This window comes from Diorhabda sublineata, chromosome Y (assembly GCF_026230105.1).
Source record: "Diorhabda sublineata isolate icDioSubl1.1 chromosome Y, icDioSubl1.1, whole genome shotgun sequence".
Taxonomy (NCBI): domain Eukaryota; kingdom Metazoa; phylum Arthropoda; class Insecta; order Coleoptera; family Chrysomelidae; genus Diorhabda; species Diorhabda sublineata.
The window spans coordinates 8,747,824-8,763,874 of NC_079486.1; positions in this window are offsets into that span (position 1 = coordinate 8,747,824).

Genomic DNA, 16,051 nt, shown 5'->3' on the forward strand with positions numbered 1-16,051 from the left:
ACAACACTGCCTATTGACATTTGCAGTGTTGCCGTTTCAGTTGGGAGGCGGGAAATTCAAACAAGAAAAGCCTTTTACATTAGCCTACAGAATGTTGTTATTGAGTAGAGAGTGAGTTTACTAATTCAATCAACTGATGATCTTGAATCAAATTATACTCGGTAATATTTTTTTGTTATGTACAAAACACATAGAGACTAATGGAGAACATTGAAACAGGTGTCAGACAGTGTAAAAGTGAGTGTGGTAATAGTAGTACATGTCTTGGATTTCTCAATGTGAATATTCTTCTAGTATCTTTAAAGGACTTTTACTTTTGTCAATTGTCCATTTAACAAATTTTGGGCAGCTGTGTGTATGTCCTCAGTGACGATTCATTGTACAATCAACCAATCAATATGTACATCATAAGTTTTTACATATATTTATTGTAATTAAATAATTACCTCTATTATTCAATTCACTTTCCCCATTTTGTATTCTATAAGCATCTTCATTAGCCATTCGAAAGTATTATCTGATGTGGAATTTTCAATATTGCCAATCATTTCCTTAATGCTTCTTTGAAACTTCTCAATTTGTTACTGTGCAATCCAATCAAACGTTCTTTCCATAATTGCATCCATTCAGGTTTGAGTTTAATATTGTAGGTATCTTCGGTTCCATTTTCCATTTCTTCACACCTATACAATTCGAAATTATGTATGATTGTAACATTCAAGTTCAGTTCAAATGATAAGCATTCTCACCTCTTATTCGAACTTATTCTTAAAGTCACACTCACTAATGAAAACATCAATTTGTGGTGAGCAAAATAGACAAGCTACAATTGCATCATATCGCCTATTCATATTGACAGCTAGCTAAAAAAGGATCAGAACACTCTTTAGGATAGAATCTGAAGATTCATTCACTGAAAAGAAAATAAAAAAATCGCTCAATTTCACAGTTACAGTTTTGAAAAAAAACTTTTCACATCAACTTAATGAAAGTACTGAAGTTGCTTGCTAACTTGCTGACTTTTTGCTATTCTGTGTGATCAAATGGGAAGTGAGCAAAAAGCATTCCTGCTTCATTGTGAAGTACGGTGGGTCTCAAGAGGTAAAGTGCTGTCAAGATTGTTCAAGCTTCTTAAGGAAATAATATTGTTTTTGTTGGAAAATCACAATAGGTCAGAAATTTTTCTTTTTGATTTCCTTATTTCCTGTTCCTTGTTCTCCTCAATATTATTTTACACTTCTCACTTTACTGTTATTTGTATCGTGGCTCTTCTTCACATTACTTTCATCTTGTTTTTGACTTCTGGTTTCTTCATTATCTTTTAATATACTAGTTATTATTTTTATATCATGTATTTCAATTTTATTCCAGAGCCGATATCTTTTCGAGTATCTTCGCCAAATCCTCGCATCTGAGCCAAATACACTTAGATTTCTTAGTGTCCAAGGTTTACCCTCAATCCAATTTTCCATTAAGTTATGGGAAGTTTGCTGGAGTATAATCAAGAATAGTACCTCATTTTTTGTATATTCTTTCATTCGTTTACTCATATATTCTCCATTATTTCCTATCTTACTTAATGAACTTTTGTATCAAATTTAGTTTCAACCATTTTTATGTATTCTATTATCCAGTCTGACACTTAACTTTTGTGTTCCAGTGAAAATATTATAACATTATGAAGAAAGCATTCATCAAAATGTTTGTTTCCAATACCTTTTACACTTATGTCACGTTTTGTAGATTTCATCATGCTTTGATCTTCTAGTTTTTTAAATGTGTACTCATCGCCTCTCATTGTGGTTATTATTATCACATATGAATACAGATATATTGAATGTCATTTCTCTTATAGATATAGCTGAAAAATTTTTGAGTGACCTTACCTTTTAATTGTTCTGTATCTCCTTCATACAGCTTAGACAATTTTTCAAATATTTCATCATTTACCAGTACAGCTCATAATATGTGTTATGTATGTATGTACAAATGTATGTTTTTATATATTCATAATCATGAATACTACTCGGTACCTATGCGGTTTATAACCAAGTCCATAATTCTATATGCTTTTAAAGTTATTCCATTTATGTTACAGTTTCCAGAAAAGTTTTTTGTTCTAATGAATTTTCGTTTTTAGTTTCGTAATCCGAATTATTTATTTATACAGTGAAAAGTCTCGGACCTATAACTTGTTGTTTTTAGTATTATTAGAATAAAAATATCCTTTTTATTGTTATAACTTAATATATAGACAGATATGCAATAACCTAAACTGTCTAATATCACTAGGAGCCAACTTCACAGCGTACTAGCATGTTGCCATTTTAACTTTCAACACAAAAAATATTCTATGCAACGTTGTAAAATATTATTTTTGTGATAATACGTTGTCTAACTCTAAAGAATATTCTTTATACAATGGTTATACTATTATTACTCATATAGGTAAGACTCCTATATGGACAGTTGGTATTACATATATGTCTACATATTTTCATTTTATTTGTTTCAGATAGTTAAATCATCGTAATTATAGCGGTTTTATTTCGTGATGTACAACGCGAAAAATCGTTTTTTTCTTAAATATACGTAAAGATATCATCAATTGATGATTTCGATTGGTTAACGAGATAAACATTTCAAAGTGCTTAAATTTCAAAAGTCAACAATTGTCAAAAATATTTTTTTAAGTGAATGAAAGTAAGACGGTTAATAAGTGTTATTTGTATATTAAAATTGTAGAAGTTTTAAAATGCCGTCGACTTTGAGTAAAGAAACCAATTTGTATTACAAAAATTTGGTAGTGACAAAATTCAATAACTGGTTGAAAATGGTTAAGGAGAAGAAAAAACAAACTTATCAAAACCAAAACTCAACGGTATCGCTCCAAGCTCCAAAGGAGGAAAAAGATGCTAACGATACGAAGATTATCGTGACTCCTGCAGATAAGTTCGATGCATCACCACCAATGAACTGTAGCGACGCCAATTCCAAGGAAGTTCTAAACAGAAAAGATGCGAAAGAGGAGGAACATATGGATTTTTTGAACGAGAGCTTCTACGAGAAAATGAGATTACTTCAAGAATTCAGAAACGTCGGTCTCTACGTGTATTGCGACTCTTGCGATAAGTATAGACACCTGCCCGACGTGAAAGATCCCCTGGATCTACCTGACAAATGGTATTGTTGGATGAATCCAGATGGGAGGTATAATAGATGCGAAATCAAGGAACAATCGATCGACGATAAAGAAAAGGAGCTGATGATATTTAATAAATATAACGCGGGTAGCATCGTCTGGGCGAAAATCGAAGGTTATCCATGGTGGCCGGCTATGGTGGAAGATGATCCGGAAATCGAGAATTATTTTTGCTTGAAAGATTCCTTAGAACCGGTAAGTCTAATATTTCTCTTGGTTACTTTCATTAGGTTAGTGTTGTAAGTACCATTTTTTTAGTTCATGTCACGTACATGTATACAGGGTATACAGGGTGATTTGTTTACTTATTCCAATATTTCATTTGGAGTGGAAATCGAAATAAATTTCAAGTTACCTTAAATAGAGTGCGATTCTTTTTATCAACTGAAAATGGAGAGTGGGAAATTTGTAAACTAGTATACAGCTTTATTTTTTTTTAATTTGTAAATTTTGATGGCCATATACAGGGTGATTAATCGACTTTTTTTCGTAATATATTTTGATAAAATTCTTGAAACGACACAAGGTATTGGATCTATGGAGTTAGTTACACTGTGTATTGAGGGATAACGATTATTTTCAGACGCACTACCACGTGACATTTTTCGATTCCGACGCGGTGACTAGATCTTGGGTGAAGGCCGAAAATTTGAAACCGTTCTTGAAAAATATCGACGATAACCTTGTGCTGAACGATAAATTCAATAAACTCAAACTCAGGATGGACGTAGCCGTCAAACAGGCTAAAGAAGCCGTCGAAATGAAGCTGCTCGACAGACTGAAAAAGTACAGCTTCATATATAGATATGCGAAATCTTCGAGAAACACGAAGCGACAGAGATACGCGAGTGAGGATGGCGGCGGTAAACAAAAGAAACGCGCGAACTTGGGTGATGAGACGGAATCTTCGGCGGAAGACTACGAAGAAGAAGAAGAAGAGGAGCAAGAAGTAGAGGAGGATGAAGAAGAGAAGGAGGATGAAATATGAGGAGAATAGCAGAAAGATACTTTTGAGTGATGGTGTCGTGATTTGAAGGAAAAATGTTCGTTCTAATTTTTGATAAAAATTTGTTAATTTTCTCAATAAAGTTTGTTATAAAATCATTTTTTTTTTATTAATTTTATGCAAATCATTTTTTATGCTTAATTTCAACAGTTTCAGCCTTATCCTTAAATAAAAAAATAAAATTCACATATAACAGGGGAAACAAATAGAGATTAGAGAAATTAGAGTAGTCTGGGATACAGTTCTCACTCACCTCATCAACATTACAGAAGGAGCTGTTATTATACCGATACTCAATCGGTTCATCCTATACATGCCTCTATGGTTGGTAATAGTTTGAATGACACTGCCCCGCTGGTATACTTTCGAAAGCAAATATGCTTAATATGGATCCAGCTTGAAAAAGTATGTGGGACACTCCAATCGGGTTTCGGAATAACCACCACAAGGGAGCCCAAGTCGATAGTGACAACAATTTCAAACTGCTCATACAATAAAGGAGTGAACAGTATAAAATAGAACAACAATGAAATTGTATTAAAACATACATATAAAATAAACGAAGTAAAGCTAAATCCTAAAATATACACAGATCTTCTTTGAAATAAACAAATTTAGTTCTGTTTAGAGGTTGAGTAAATACAAAAAGATTATTATTATCTTTGGAATTTACATAATCTAAATATAACTCATTAAATACAGGGTGATTTTATATTCGACCGACAATGCTTTACCACAGAGAGATCTCAATAAATGATTCATTTTGATATAGGAATCTGAATCCTTACGTGGCCTAGTTGTTGAGACTGGAACATTTTTGTTTTAAATTGTCTGAATATTTTTAGTTGAAAAACTAATAACCTTTTATGGAACTAAAACGATCTTTCTTTTTTCTTAATTTCAAAAATTTCCCATTTTCTGAACAATTCTCTTGTTCATTGGCAAACAGAAACATCATCTAAATAGTTTTAGTTTGAAAATAACAAAGTATAAGACATCAATCAATACAAAATATAAGTCAAAGTTTTAAAATTTCTATACAAAATCTGTTGTAAAAAATTACTGAGCGTAACCCAGCAATTAAGTTGGCAAGGATGATTATGATGTCAAAAAAAAATGGTTACTTTTCAGATTCAAGTCATTTTGTGTAGTTTTACTTCTAATATAATAAAAGTATAGAAGAACCTGTATAAATTTCTTTTATTTATACTATAGAAGAAACGAATATTACAACAGATTATGGGCCCAGGCCAGATTTAATAAGCTTCAGTTAATTTCAAAGAAAAGTATAAAAGCTAACCTAAAAAATAAGGCGTGCCGGCTTGGCTTGTAAAGCAAATTAAAAGCAGAAATGGAATCTGAAAGTGTAAAGTTTACTTTCGCCAGATTAGACAAGAACAATTATCAAAATTGGAAATTTAGAATTAAAATGTTGCTTACACGAGAAGGAAATTGGTCTGTTGTAGAAGAGGCAATACCAAATGAACCATCTGTTGAATGGAAACGTAAAGATGAAAAAGCACAATCTACAATTTCATTAAGTATCGAAGACAATCAAATAGCACACATTTATAAATGCAAGAATGCGAAAGAAATGTGGAATGAACTGCAAAAGGTACATGAAAGAAATAATTTAAGTAACAAGTTGTATTTATTGAGGAAGCTGTATCAGTCTAGACTTGAAAATAAACCAATGCATGAATACATTAAAGAAATACTAGAATTAGTTGAAAGACTACGAGGAGTTGGTGAGACTATTAAGTATTTCCATGTAGCTGCATTATTGTTAGGTGGATTGCCAGAAAGTTATTCCACATTAGTAACAGCATTAGATGCTGGGCCAGATGATGAATTGACTCTTGAATATGTAAAGGGAAAACTAATGGATGAGTATAAAAGAAAAGAAGATACCAGTTCAACAGAGACGGCATTAAACACAAATAAAAAGTTTTCGAAGAAGATGAAAGAAAAAATAGAATGTTATTATTGTCATAGAAAAGGTCACTACAAAAAAGATTGTTTTTTCATGAAGAAAGACAGAAATAAGGGAAAGCAACATGCCAAAGTAACTGTTGAAGGTGATGAGTTGTCTGACTCAGTTTTTTGTTTCAATGTTTCCGGTAACAGTAAAAATAATCTAGAATGGTATATTGATTCAGGGGCTACAAGTCACAGGTCAAATAATCCAGAATTATTTATTAAATTGGACTATTCAAAGTTAAATAAAATTATAGTTGCAAATGGACAGGAAATGCAAGTCAAAGGTAAAGGTGATATTTTAGTAAAAACAGAAATTTCAGGTAAATGCATAAGTTTAAAATTTAAAGATGTTTTATTTGTACCTGAGCTAAGCAATAATCTGTTTTCGGTGTCTAAAATTACAAAAGCTGGTTATAACATAAAGTTTGATGATTGTAATTATATAGAAATTAATAATTCTATTATAGCCACAGGAAAATACTGTAATGGTTTATATAAATTAAACACGTTTTCAGAAAAAGTAAATATTGTAAAAATGTGTGAGGAAATGAATAATTATATACATACATGGCATAGACGTTTAGGTCACAGAAGCCCGGATGATATAAAAATGATAGTAAGTAAAGATTTAGCTATTGGCATAAAAATAAATGATTGTGGTCAGAAAAAACAATGTGTCACTTGTATTGAAGGTAAATTAATGAGGAAATCTTTTCCTAAAAAATCAGAAAGTAAGACGTTTAAAGTTCTTGATATAATCCATAGTGATATATGTGGACCTATGAGAACCCCTACTGTTGGTAAAAATAAATATTTTTTGACTTTAACTGATGATTTTTCAAGATATACCACACTTTATTTGTTAGAATCTAAAGATGAAGTATATATTAAACTAAAGGAATTCATTCTAGAAGTCAAAAATATTTTTGGGGTCTATCCAAAAACATTTAGAAGTGATAATGGAGGGGAATATACAGGGGTAGCTGTGCAGAAGCTACTCAAAAGTTTTGGTATAAGCTTTCAGTCGACTGCACCATATTGTCCAGAGCAAAATGGTGTGTCGGAGAGGAAAAATAGAACATTGATGGAATCGGCAAGGTGTATGTTATTAGATACTAATTTACCCCATAAATATTGGGGGGAAGCAGTAACAAATGCTAACTACATTTCTAATAGACTACATACTAAAAGTAAAGAAAAGACACCTTATGAGTTATGGATTGGAAAGAAACCTGATTTATCATATTTCATTACATTTGGTTCTCAGGCTTTTGTTTACATTCCAAAAGAAAAAAGATCTAAACTAGAGAAAAGAGCAAAAACAGGTATTATGGTGGGATACAGTGAAAATAGAAAAGCTTATAGAATTCTAGATACAGATACAGATAAAATTATTGTAAGTCGTAATATAAAATTTAATGAATTTCTGAATCAACCTTTTAAAAATATAAATAATTGTAAGGCTGAAACTAGCAACTCAGATCCTGATTCAGCAATTACTGTTGACCTACAAACATAAACTAAACCTGGAGTGGATGATAGTGACATAAATGAAGAAGGTGGAGGATCAAATAATAATATCAATGAAGAAGAAAATGAAATTCCAGAAGAAACTGGAGGTGAAAACTTTGAGGAAATTAATGATCAAGAAATTGTAACCAGATCAGGAAGGGTGTCAAAGAAAAGAAATTATGAAGGTTACATTTCATACAATGTGATGAATAAGGAAACTTATAATGAAATGCAAGATCCAAAGACCGTAGATGAAGCGATGTCAAGAAGTGACAGAAGAAATTGGGAAAAAGCAATGGAACGAGAGTACGAATCATTAATGAAAAATGAGGCATGGATTTTAGTAGACCGTCCATCAAACAAAAATGTTGTGCAAAATAAGTGGGTGTTTTGTTTAAAAAGGAATTCAAATAATGAAATACGATATAAAGCACGGCTAGTTGCAAAGGGTTTCACACAAACCTTTGGTATAGATTATTTTGAAACTTTTTCACCTGTAGTTAGATACTCTACAATAAGAATATTGTTTGCTTTATCTGTAGAATTAAGTTTAGATATTGACCACTTAGAAGTAGAAACTGCATTTTTAAACGGAAACTTGGAAGAAGAAATTTACATGGTGCAACCTGAGGGGTTTATTCTAAAAAATAATGAAAATAAAGTATGTTTATTAAAAAAGGCTATATATGGATTAAAGCAATCCTCCAGAATTTGGAATATTAAAGTAAAAAATGTCTTAAAAGACTTAGGTTTTCAGCAATCAAGTTTTGAACCATGTATATTTTTCCAAAACAAGGACAAATTTATAATTCTAGTGGCCCTTTATGTTGATGATTTTTTAATTTGTTCAAATTCCTCAGTTTTTAAAACCAACTTCAAACAGGAATTGTCAAAACAATTTAAAATTAAAGACTTGGGGCTAATCAAATATTTTTTAGGTTTAAATATTGATTTTGACAAACAAAACAATATGATTAAAGTTAATCAGAGGAACTATATTTTAGAATTATTAGAGCGTTTCAAGTTAGGTGATGCTAAAACTGTTTTGACTCCTATTGAAGTCGGTTTAAAATTGAAGCCATATTTGTTAGTGGTTTTTTAAATGAGTTTTGTGAGACTAAGCCCGTAATTCTTTTCAATGGCAGCCAAAGTGCACAAAAATTGTTAAAAAACCCTGTTTACCATAACAGAACTAAACATATAGACACTAAGTACCATTTTGTAAGGGAAGTAATTGAAAAAAAATTTGGTTGAAATTAAATACATGTCTACTGAAAAAATGGTAACAGATCTTTTAACAAAAGGGCTGCATAATCCCAAGCATATTTTTTGTACTAAAAATATTGGTCAAAATTAATTGCTGGTTTAAGGGGTAGTGTTGTAAAAAATTACTGAACGTTGTTAAGTTGGCAAGGATGATTATTATGTCAAGAAAAGATAAAAAAAAATGGTTACTTTCAGATTCAAGTCATTTTGTGTAGTTTTACTTCTAATATAATAAAAGTATAGAAGAACCTGTATAAATTTCTTTTATTTATACTATAGAAGAAACTAATATTACAACAAAATCTGTCACACTGGGATTTTCTAGAAAACCAAAATAACTTCACAATTTTCAATAATTATTTTGATTTAGTTACATATTCACTCAGAAGTTCAATCAAGACAGATAAAGTGTGTTAAGTAAATGGATTACAAAAACATTTGTGTGAAGATCAATTATAGAAACGAGCACTATTATACAAAATCAGAAACAATTTTTCTATATAGAGAAAATTCTAATTTCAAATTAACTTCTGTTAACAATGTGATTTTTAATTATAAGAAATTTTTTAATCAAGAAAAATGGCAAGTAACAAAAGCAGTTCTATACGATTCCCATTATATTATTATCGAAAAAATTTGAGAGCATTCATTTGCTATTTTTCAAAGAGCCCAAGTCTATAGTGACAACAATTTCAAGCTGCTCATACAATAAAGGAGTGAACAGTATAAAATAGAGCAACAATGAAATTGTATTAAAACATACATATAAAATAAACGAAGTAAGGCTAAATCCTAAAATATACACAGATCTTCTTTGAAATAAACAAATTTAGTTCTGTTTAGAGGTTGAGTAAATACAAAAAGATTATTATTATCTTTGGAATTTACATAATCTAAATATAACTCAGTAAATACAGGGTGATTTTATATTCGACCGACAATGCTTTACCACAGAGAGATCTCAATAAATGATTCATTTTGATATAGGAATCTGAATCCTTACGTGGCCTAGTTGTTGAAACTGGAGCATATTTTGTTTTAAATTGTCTGAATATTTCTAGTTGAAAAACTAATAACCTTTTATGGAACTAAAACGATCTTTCTTTTTCTTAATTTCAAAACTTTCCCATTTTCTGAACAATTCTCTTGTTCATTGGCAAACAGAAACATCATCTAAATAGTTTTAGTTTGAAAATAACAAGGTATAAGACATCAATCAATACAAAATATAAGTCAAAGTTTTAAAATTTCTATACAAAATCTGTCACACTGGGATTTTCTAGAAAACCAAAATAACTTTACAATTTTCAATAATTATTTTTGTCCGTACATTAAAATTAGGATTTAGTTACATATTCACTGAGAAGTTCAATCAAGACAGATAAAGTGTGTTAAGTAAATGGATTACAAAAACATTTGTGTGAAGATCAATTATAGAAACGAGCACTATTATACAAAATCAGAAACAATTTTTCTATATAGAGAAAATTCTAATTTCAAATTAACTTCTGTTAACAATGTGATTTTTAATTATAAGAAACAAAAGCAGTTCTATACGATTCCCATTATATTATTATCGAAAAAATTTGAGAGCATTCATTTGCTATTTTTCAAAGAGCATAAACTAGAAAATAATTATAATAATAATTTCAAATTGTTCACAGTATCCAGTATAAGATGAGTAATTATTGAACTTACCACTGAATTTTAGAGTTGTTCTAATTCAGTCAGAGTAATGATAATCTTTCCTTTAAGAAATAATCCTTTGATAATTTGCAGTTATTACAAATACCAAAATCAGTAGATATCTTATAAATCACTTCTTTCTGTAGTTTTTTGTATCTTTCGACCAAATGGATCAAATTACATATTTTCTTCAATACCTTTAGTGAGTTACTAATTCAATCAAATAACCATTTGATATCAAATTATACGTAGTAATATTTTGTTTGTTTTGTACAAATCACATAGAAACTAGAGGAGTACATCGAAAACGGCGTCAGACAGTATAATAGTAAGTGTGGTGGTAGCAGTAGGTAGTAGTAAATGCAGCACACAAATTGTCCTCGCGTACTTTATGAAATAATCAACACTTTTCCATTCAATCAAACGTTTATTCCATAATTGTATCCATTCGAGTTAAAGATCATTATTGGAGGTATCTTCGGTTCCATTTTCCAATTCTCCATACTTATACAATTCTAAATTAGGTATGATTGTATCAATCAAGTTCAGAAAGAAATCATTTTCATTTACGTTTCAAACGATAAGCATTCTCACATCTTATTTGAACGTTTTAGCTAGTCTCCCTTATAATCTATAATATCTCAACCAAGTCACATACAATCAAAACTTTTCAGAACAGTTCTCCATTACTCGTTTAGTTCGATTTGCACATATAATGTTTAATTTGTACAAAGTGATTAGATTGGTTAAATGGTAATTGCCTTAAAAATACTTATTTAAAAACAAGTGATAAGACAAAATTCATTTATTAATAATTTATAATAATAAACATCTCAATGCAAAACTTATTTTTATTAGGCTAGTTTAGAATTTTTAAAAGAAGTCCCTAAGAAGGCAAAACCGAACCATAAGTACATTGCTGATTATTTGAAATATGGTTTTTGTGGTTACTGACACAGATGACAACCTGCTACCTCAGTGTGTTTTATGTTTCGAAGTATTTACTGATGAGAGTATGAAACCTTCAAAACTGTAAAGACTTTTCACAAAAAAAAACATATGTATTTCTTTCAGTACAAAGAAAAAGAATTCTTAAAGTCAAACTCAATAACGAAAACATCAATTTCTGGTGAGAAAAATAGACAAGCTACATTTGCATCTTATCGCCTATTCATGTTGATAGCTAAAAAAGGAACAGAACACTCTGTAGGTTAGAATCTGAAGTTTCATTCACTGAGAAGGAAGCAAAAAAAAATCGGTCAAATTCACTATTACAGTTTAAATAAAACAAACTTTTCACTTCAACTTGATGGAAGTACTGAAGTTGCTGGCCAGGCTAATCTATTAGCCTTTGTTTTTTGTTTTCACATTACTTTCATCTTGTTTTTGACTAAAATTGACTAATAATTATAATAAATAAGCATATCCTCATTAAAAACCTATATGTTTGTCTCGAAGATTTGTTGGTACACGTGTATAGTAAATTTGTATTCAAATAAAACTAGTATTTGATATTATTTCTTTCAAACATTCTATGCTAGATAAAACAAAAACATAAATGAATACAGTTACGTAGCAATGTTGCCTAGCTTATATTTTTTCATAAACATTCTCGCCAAAATTATTTTCTTGATCTTTGTTTAGATCAATTGTGGGAAATATTGTCCATTAACCAAATTTAGTGAGAACTAGAGCCACATTCTTATTGGTTTTTAATAATATTACGATGTATAAATAAATATTTTTGAAACGTAACATGCATCCAGATAATAAACAAATAAATTGTAAAATTTGACAACATTGAGGTTTACTGTAAGTTGGCTTCAGTTATATTGCAACATGCCAGCTGGGTTAATGTTTTTTATACGTCCAAGGTCAAAGTAAACCAAAGTTTCAAACAAAGGAACTTCGGAATTCATTATAATGTTAGAAACGGAATTGGTATCTAGTTGGAAAACTTAAGTTTTGTTTAAGTTTTATATGTGAAGATTAAGTGAATGTAGTTTATGTAATGAAGTAAATTTTGACTGAAAATGTATAAATTTTTAAAATTTTGATTCTTATAGTAGGCATGTACAATTATTTTTCACATTTTCTACACCTTTAACTAAGTAATTTGATAAAAATACTCACGTATACAACACAATGTTTTATGTTGATGAATATGCTTTTAAGGTGTTGGCAAGTGTTTGAATATCTTTTTTAATAATTAGTATAGGCACTACACCAATACTGGAAGTAGTTTACAAATAATTTATTTTTAGGTAAAGGAGCGTGATTTCTCATTTACCAAAATGGCCTCTAATAAAAAAGAATTGTATGTACTCTAACATATTTACTAATTTCGCTATGGTAGCTTGATCTGAACTGGGCCTGGAAATTTGTAGTGTAACGTCTGTGAATGTCAAGTTACAAAAAAAGAATTATATTATTGAAGTAGCAACAAGAGAACAGCATCTACCCGGCTTTGAAGATTTTTGCAGTGATTCTATCATTTAGGAAATATTTTTGGAAATTTGATAAAACAATCCCCAACAACACATTTTTTTTTTTAAATATTTACCTGTATATAATGATTGATATAATAGGAGCGTTTGAATGAATTCACATGGGGACCTTTAGTAGTTTTGGAGTACCTACCTTATGGAATTGCAAGATAAAGATCATTCAAATGAACTGTGGTATTTCTGCACAATAAATAAATGATAGAAAAGATCCTCGTATTGTTCTGACACATCTTACTTGTTTTATTCATATTTCTGAGGTAAGAAAATAAAATATTGAGTAATTTTTGATTGGTTTGATTTAAAGAGACTCCACCCCAATTGTGAAGAATAAGTAACTTGTAGTTTACAATGAATTGTTGAAAAATGTTGCCAGTGAGTTGATATTTGTCTAAATATTAATATTTTTCTAATAAATTTACTCTTAATCAAAATAATTAGTAGTTGCTCATCAATATTTGATATTAAATCATATATTTTGTTAAGTATTTTAGGTGACTTCCTTTGAAAATCTCAAACTAGTCTGAAAAAAAATAACCTTAGCAATGTCATGTTTCCATCAAATTATTGTCTTTACCAGTTTTTGAATAAGAACTTTCAAGTCACTTCCCATTTCATCACTTTGTACAAATTCAACACTATATCTGCCAATGAAACTGAATGAGTAATGAAGAATTTTCCTGAAAAGTCCTGTATGCATATGACTTGGTTAGTGTAAATTTAGCTTAGGGAATACATTGTAATGCAACTTAATGGTTTACTGCACTCCATGTCTAAGGTATTTTAGAGTTGTTGAATATTGAAGAAACATGTTTGTTTGAATTGGGTGAGGTAATGCCATTTCTACTGATACATACCCACACACTTTTGTTTTGTTTTTTTAGCTTCTCAACAACCAGTTGAAAGTATATTGTTATCAAGTCATTCTAATGGAAGCAAAAACGTTGAGAGAACGAAAAGGGAACAGTATTCTTTTCAAAACAAGTCCTAAACATCAAAATGTAGGCTTACAGCTGTCCTGTGGAAGGTATCTATTTTATATTAATTATATGTATAAAGAATTTTGAGGGGACCACATTTCTAAATGTTTTCGCACATTTGTTCTTAGCTTTTCAACTCTCTGTCATCCTTTACTGTTACGAGATATATAGAATAATTGTAGATAAGTATAATTTTGAATATGCCTCTTTTTGTTACTCCTTTTAATTTTGTTGGTACATGTCTTCTTTTTCACCCGATGTATTTTTTATAGATTATCTTCTAAAGCAGAAGATCAAAATTCATTATTTTCATTATTAAAATGGAGTTTATCACTCCACTCTATCATAATCCTTTTTTTTTTTCATGTTTAAAACTCATCGGATTGATTCCTTATCATATATAGCTGTCATAACAAATCCTGATCTCATTTTTTACATTGCTGACTTGCTGTACTATTATGACAAAAACTTTTTGTAAATTACTGACATCCAACCCAATTTTACTTAGAAAATTGTTGAATTGTTAAACAAGATATTTTCTAAAGCGACTCATTTCTTCAATAATTCACTTTATTTTCTTCATTTTCCTGATTTTCATGTCTCTTCTTATTTTAACTCATGCAAGAAGTTATAACTTCATAACTTTCACAGTATGTATTATATCTTAAATATTCATATTATTACAACAATTCATGCGTTTAAAAAAAAGTAAAGGTGATATGCAGCTTTTGTTTTTTTATAAACATCGCTAGAGTGTAGATTTTCTAATGATATATAATTTTTTTCGATATCTTTTTGCTAACCAGAGTTGTAATTGGACCATTTCGACGAAATTCCAAGTTGCATGATTTGCGAAATTTATCAGTGTAAAGGTGGAAACAATGTAACGGCTTTTTGTGATGGTTATTGAGCAGCTGTTCCTCTTTATTTATCGAGAACAGATATTAATACATATTTCCATAATGCAGGTACTACAGATGAATTTCTTCTAAATTTTAATGATTTATTTAATATACTTAAATCTCGTAATAGATTGGCAAAATAAATATTTTAAAAATCACTTAGCTCACGAACAAATTATTATTATTATATATTTGTAGTAATGTGAAGAGCCATGATGAGGAAAATGATGCTGAAAAGAAGTAAGAATGCTTATCGTTTGAAACGTATATGAGCATGATTTCTTTCTGGACTTGAATGGTACAATCATACATAATTTCGAATTGTATAAGTATGAAGAAGAATTGGAAAATGGAGTCGTAGATACCTTCAATAATGATCTCAAATCTGAATGGATATAATTATAGAATAAACGGTTGATTGGATTGCATAGTGACAAATTGTGAAGTGTCAAATAAGCATTAAGAAAACGAATGACAATATCTGGCTGGCGGGAGGCGCTAGTGTCTATAGAATTGAATTTAATTAGGCATCTGGCCAGCAGGGTGCGCTAGTGTCTATGGAACCGTGTTTAGTTTGGCGTCTGGCCGGCAGGGGCTCTACTGTCTATGGAATCGTATTTAATTTGGCGTTTGACCGGCAGGAGGCGCTTGTGTCTATGGAACCTTGTTTAGTTTGGCGTCTATGGAACCGTATTTAGTTTGGTGTCTAATTGGCGGGGGCGCTAGTGTGTATAGAAATTGAACACAAAGAGAATTTTTATTTAGTTTAACTTGCGGCCGCTAAGTACTTTCAGTTCGACTATTCCTCGCTAGATGGCGCTAGTTCGTGTTTTAGTTTATCGTTTGGACGGCAGAGGGCGGCAGTGTGTATAGAATCGTGTTTAGTTTGACGTCCGGCCGGCAGAGGGCGCTAGTGTCTATAGAATCGGGTCTAGTTTGGCGTCTGACCGACAGGAGGAGCTGGTGTGTATAGAAATCGAACACAAATAGTATTTTTATCAAGATCAACTTGC